Genomic DNA, 6,529 nt, shown 5'->3' with positions numbered 1-6,529 from the left:
TCTTTGTCAAATCACTCTGCCCATCCTGATCTCTTTCTCTCTGTCCCTGTCTCTGTCTCTCTCTCTCTCTCTCTCTCTCTCTCTGTGTGTGTGTGTGTGTGTGAGAGAGAGAGAGAGAGAGAGAGAGAGAGAGAGAGAGAGAGAGAGACTGTCTGTCTGCCTGCCTGTCTGTCTCTTTGCCTGTCTGCCTGTCTCTCGGTGAGTGGATTTCTGTGTGGGTGTCTGTCTGTCTCTCAGGCAGCATGTCTCTGTGTGTCTCTGCGTGTTGCCAACGCCTGTTTCCTCCTGACTCCCCTGGAAGTTCTGAGTCGTTTCTTGACAAAATGGTCATGCCAAGTCACCCAGGGTGTTGTCAGTCAGAGTCGGTGGTCGAGAGGCAGCTGAGATAGTGGTGTTGAGCAAAAGTAGTAGGCATGGTGCCAGGGATGGGTCGGCTAGAATAAGGGGCTCCGGGTGGCTGTGCTTCTCTGAAGACACGGGTTGGATAGAGGTGGGAGGAAATCGGCGAGTTGTGCTTGGGGGTTTGGGCTTGGGCCTTGTGCCCTTCGTTCGTTCGTTCGTTCGTTCGTTCGTTCGTTCGTTCCCTTCCCCCTGTTCCCACCCTGAGCAGCAGGCATGCCCTCACCTCCGGCTCCCGTGGCCGAGGCCGGAGAAGGTCCTGCGGATCATGGAGTGGGGAGAGTGAGCAGTGTCGTCCATGACATGTCACCGGGTGCTTGCCCTCCCGGCCGTCCCTAGCAGGGTGTCGAGGTCCATGGCACCCACCCGCCCACCCCCAAATTGGTCCTCGCACCAATGCTGCCTTGCAAGCACTACTGGACGCATGGGAAATGAGCTGAGCCAGGGTTGGGGAACTGGGTGCTCCCGCCGAGCCTCCGGGCTCCGTCGTCGAGGAGGCGTGGAGAAGTGTCAGGAGGGTGTGTCTGTCTGTGTCTTGTGAGGGCTTGAGCTCAGGGTGGGCTGAGGGCCGGTGGAGGAGAAGCGCGACCACAGTGCAGAGTTGAAAGCCTCGGTTCGGCTGTGGGTCAGTCCCCAGCGACAAAGGGCCGAGCTCGCTGTGCAGCCCTCGGGCTGCGGGGTTCGGGGCTGGTGCCTGGTGAGCCAATATCGCCGGGCGTCGGGCCGCCAAGTGAGTATGGACCGCGACAGGGCAGGAGCAGAAGGAGCAGCGAGCGAGTCGACGAGCGAGCGGGCTGGGTGGCAGAGGAGGGTTGGGGCCCGAGTGGGCTCTAGGAGGAGGAGGAGGAGGAGGAGGAGGAGAGTGAAGGGTTAGGGAGGCCAGTGCCTGAGCGGCAGAGGACGGAGCGGTGGCTGCAGAGGCAGAGGCAGAGGCAGAGGCAGAGGCAGAGGCAGAGGCAGAGGCAGAGGCAGAGGCAGAGGCAGAGGCAGAGGCAGAGAGTGGACAGGGGCGCTGGTGAGCGGTGCGTGTGGGTTCCCGGGCCGACCGCCAGGGGTCGCGCGCAATGAGAGAAGAAGAGTGGGCGCGGGGCGTCGGGCGTCGGGCGTGAGGGGTCGCGATGGGTGGGAGATAGGAGGCTGTGGTGCTGGCGGTGCGCGCGCGCGAGTGTGTGTGAGCGAAGTGCGAGAGGCGAGCGTTGTTGGTTGTGAGGAGGTGTTGTGTTGAGGGTGTCGTGTATGGCGAGTGCGGGTGGAGTGTCGGGATGTGAGAGCAGGGTGGGCGGGTGTCGGGGGTCGGTGGTGGTCGGGCGCCGTGGGGCTTGCGCGCGGGCAGGGGGCGTGTCGGTGAGGTGACGTCATTGGAGATGAGGTTGGAGTAGGTCCGTGAGGCGGCATCCACTCGCCGGTTGTGGTGGCGCATGCCGGTAGGATTTGCTGAAGGAGGAGGCAGGAGGATCACGAGTTCGAGGTTGTGCCTGGGCCCACATTTTTTTCCTTGTTTTTTTCTCTTCCCTTTCCTTCTTTTTCAGCTCCTCGCCTCTCGCTCTTTAACAAAGGCTTTCGTGCCTGCACTTTCCCCATCTTCCTGCCTGCGCTCCGCTTGCTCTGCCTTCTTCTTCGGCCCCTCTGCCCCTGCTTTCGCACACCTGCCCTCACACATAACACCCGCCTACCTGTGACAACACCAATCTAAACTCACGCTGCGCTCACAACACAAGGCCTCTAACAAACACTTGCCCAACCACCCACAACCTCCTCTGGCCTTCGCTGGGATACTTCACCGTGTCTTTTCAGCCCTTTCTCCATCGTTTTCTTTCGCCTCCCTTGTCGTGCACTAGCAACCGCTCTGCACACAGGGTACCAGGGGACACGCTTCCTCGCACCCACCCACTCATGGCCTCCTTTCCCTGGCCTCTCCCTGCTCCTGTACTTTCTGTTAGGAAAGCGCCCCTCTGCCCGGGCAGGGTGGGGGCAGGTGGTGGCGTTGGGGCTCCCACCTGACGAGGACGCCCTGCCATGTTCTCGGCCCGCCTGTCCTTTGGCCTTGCTTGGCCTTTGCTACTTCGGGCCTTTCGTTTACAACCCAGGCCTCCTCCTCCAACTTTTAGGAAACATCACACCCTCGCCTTAGTGGTGACTTCCTCGGTCATTCTTTGCTATCCATCGTAGCAGCAGCAGCAGCCGCAGCCGCAGCCGCAGCAGCTGGGGTGGTGGTAGTAATAGTGGTTGGTAGTAGTAGTTCTGGTAGGACTAACGATATTCGTAGTAATAGCAGTAGCAATACTAACGACGTTCTCGCGGGCCTACTACCGGGCAGGTACCTTGAGGCTTGCCCGGTCTGCCTTCAATGGGACGATTGTGACAGCAACCACGGGGAGTTGGTAGAATGGGAGGCCCTGTTCAAAGGAAGCACGCAGGGTGACCCAAAGGCAGCCTGAGTCCACCGCAGCTGAAGGGGATTGAGATAGGTGGCAAACCTCTACGTTTCCGGGTCCTTGGAATACCAACTCCACTCTGAGGTTCTGTTTGGTTGAATGAGTGAGTGAGTGAGTGACTGATTGATTTTGAAGTGTCCATCGACAGGTAAACACTTTGACTTGTGCTCCCCGGTTGAATTGTGAGTTCAGCGGGTCACCGAGAGTCACTGCCAGTGCTGACAGGTGCAGAGACCATCGATGGAAAGAGAGAAGCCGGTTCTGTGTCTGTGGCTCTGTGCTGCTCATGCCCAGTGATGATTCCCTTGGGGGTTGTTCCTGGGCTCCATGGCCTTGAGGATTGCGTGCGTGCAGGGAGGGGTAGGCTTCAGGTCGGGATACCCCAGCCCGGACCACAGCAGGCTTCCACACTCCCTCTGAGGCGGGTCCTTGGCTTCATGTGCTCCATGATTTGGTCGTCCCGCTCCTGCTGTTCTTCAAGGAGCAGGGACACCTGTTTTTGTCGTTGGTGGTTTGGTTTGGTCTGGTCTGGTTCGGTTTAGGTTTAGGTTTTTTGTTACATTTCTTGTGCTGAGTGCATTTTCTTAGGCGGGCTTGGGGGAAGGTTGCTACTGCTGCTAGGTGGGATGGATGGAGGGCTGCCTGGATGGAAGCATATGCATGGGTGCATGGATGGATGGATTGGAGTGTGGGTGGATGAACTATGGATGGACGGACGGACTGATGTATGTATGTATGTATGTATGTATGTATGTATGTATGTATAGATGTATAGATGTATGGATATATGTATGTATAGATGTATAGATGGATGCATGGATGCATGGATGCATGGATCTATGGATGTATGTTTGGCTGGGTGGCTGAGTGGGATGGTGGGGGCGGAGATCAATGCATGATGGTTGGAAAGGGTAAAGGAGGATGCAGGGTCACAGCACGCAGCGTGTGGAAGACTCGAGGACCATGAGCTCACAGATGAGAACTAGAGAAGTGAGAAACCTTAAGCCACAAGGTAGGCTTGTCTCTTCAAGGGTAGGTTTGAGTACCGGTTTTGCCCCCAGAAGTCTGGAAATGGAGGTAGCTAATAACCAGGTGACCTGTGGTCTGTTTTGGCCCAGGCCAAACTTGAATAGCCCGGACTTTGGTGTTTATGCAAAGCCTTTGTCCTGAGCAGTGTTTCTCAGTCCACGGAACCCAACCTTCTGGGGAGATGTCCCCCTGTAGTTTACCGAGGCAGCCGAGCGGGCCACCACAGCCTCCTTCAGACACTTCTGTGCAACTCAGCCTCACTGTGAATTTCTGTGTTTTCTGGGGAACCTCAGGCGATCGTCCTCGTAAAGGGGTCGATCCACCCCCAAAGGGGGTCTTCTCGACCTCCAGGTTGAGTAGGCCGCCCTAGACGCGTGAGCATCGTTTCTCGGCCGAGAGAAGCCATCTTTACTTACAGCAGAGGCCTTATGGGAAGCAAGTCATGAGCTCTGTGGTCCACACGTGCCACGGTTTAATATCTGTCACCAGGAAGCCTGTCCCCATATCGTGCTGTGCTTCAATATGCCTAAAAGAAATGGCCCGGTGGTGTCAGACTCCGGAGGCTTGAACCGACAGGGACTGCGGAGGCCCGCTCAGACAGGGTTCCCTCTTGCTTCACTCTTATGGACACTCTGCGGGGCCGGGATTGCAGACAGCTCCCACTCCAGTCAAGTCTCCGTCTTGGGAGGGAGTCCCCGTGGGTGTTGGTTGTGGGGGCCCTCTAGCTGTGAAAGCATAGTTTCCCGGCTCCTGCCTCTGGACATGGGCTCAAGTCGAGGTGGTCCTGTGGCCGGCCCCAGGCCGCAGGCAGGCAGCCTTCCAGAAGGGGAGGAAAGGAAGGCAGAGCTGGTAGATGTTTTCCAGGCCACCTTTCTCCGAGCAGCAGCCCAAGAGCGAAGAGGCATGGAGATCTTCCTGCCTCCCTAGCCTACGCCCTCGCTCTGCCTTTCCTCTGTACTCCTCTTCTGCCCTCCACCATGTCCTGATACCTCGCCATCAGCTCTGCCTACCGCCGTGGGTCCCCCCACCACCCTCCAAGTCTCCGCGACCTCTTCTTCTGCTTCTTCGACTCTGTTCCTCTCTCTCTCTCTCTCTCTCTCTCTCTCTATATATATATATATATATATATATATATATGTATATATATCCAATTTGTTCTTTCCTTTTGCTTTTGCGTGCTTTGGATCTCTTGGAAGGCCTAGATACCTATTGTATTGACTGCCGTGCAACTTGCTGCAACACTGTGTAGGCCCAGCTGGCAGGCATGCAATTTCTTTCATTTCATGCCTCTACCTCCACCTGCCTGCAAAGATGACAGATAGGAGACCCCCTCCACCCACTCTGCATTTTTCTCTTTGTCAAATCACTCTGCCCATCCTGATCTCTTTCTCTCTGTCCCTGTCTCTGTCCTCTCTCTCTCTCTCTCTCTCTCTCTCTCTGTGTGTGTGTGTGTGTGAGAGAGAGAGAGAGAGAGAGAGAGAGAGGAGAGAGAGAGAGAGAGACTGTCTGTCTGCCTGCCTGTCTGTCTCTTTGCCTGTCTGCCTGTCTCTCGGTGAGTGGATTTCTGTGTGGGTGTCTGTCTGTCTCTCAGGCAGCATGTCTCTGTGTGTCTCTGCGTGTTGCCAACGCCTGTTTCCTCCTGACTCCCCTGGAAGTTCTGAGTCGTTTCTTGACAAAATGGTCATGCCAAGTCACCCAGGGTGTTGTCAGTCAGAGTCGGTGGTCGAGAGGCAGCTGAGATAGTGGTGTTGAGCAAAAGTAGTAGGCATGGTGCCAGGGATGGGTCGGCTAGAATAAGGGGCTCCGGGTGGCTGTGCTTCTCTGAAGACACGGGTTGGATAGAGGTGGGAGGAAATCGGCGAGTTGTGCTTGGGGGTTTGGGCTTGGGCCTTGTGCCCTTCGTTCGTTCGTTCGTTCGTTCGTTCGTTCGTTCCCTTCCCCTGTTCCCACCCTGAGCAGCAGGCATGCCCTCACCTCCGGCTCCCGTGGCCGAGGCCGGAGAAGGTCCTGCGGATCATGGAGTGGGGAGAGTGAGCAGTGTCGTCCATGACATGTCACCGGGTGCTTGCCCTCCCGGCCGTCCCTAGCAGGGTGTCGAGGTCCATGGCACCCACCCGCCCACCCCCAAATTGGTCCTCGCACCAATGCTGCCTTGCAAGCACTACTGGACGCATGGGAAATGAGCTGAGCCAGGGTTGGGGAACTGGGTGCTCCCGCCGAGCCTCCGGGCTCCGTCGTCGAGGAGGCGTGGAGAAGTGTCAGGAGGGTGTGTCTGTCTGTGTCTTGTGAGGGCTTGAGCTCGGGGTGGGCTGAGGGCCGGTGGAGGAGAAGCGCGACCACAGTGCAGAGTTGAAAGCCTCGGTTCGGCTGTGGGTCAGTCCCCAGCGACAAAGGGCCGAGCTCGCTGTGCAGCCCTCGGGCTGCGGGGTTCGGGGCTGGTGCCTGGTGAGCCAATATCGCCGGGCGTCGGGCCGCCAAGTGAGTATGGACCGCGACAGGGCAGGAGCAGAAGGAGCAGCGAGCGAGTCGACGAGCGAGCGGGCTGGGTGGCAGAGGAGGGTTGGGGCCCGAGTGGGCTCTAGGAGGAGGAGGAGGAGGAGGAGGAGGAGGAGGAGGAGGAGAGTGAAGGGTTAGGGAGGCCAGAGGCAGAGGCAGAGGCAGAGGCA

This window comes from Phodopus roborovskii, unplaced genomic scaffold, assembly GCF_943737965.1.
Source record: "Phodopus roborovskii unplaced genomic scaffold, PHOROB, whole genome shotgun sequence".
Lineage (NCBI taxonomy): Eukaryota > Metazoa > Chordata > Mammalia > Rodentia > Cricetidae > Phodopus > Phodopus roborovskii.
The sequence above is the reverse complement of the archived record's forward strand: the minus strand, read 5'-3'. Positions refer to the sequence as shown.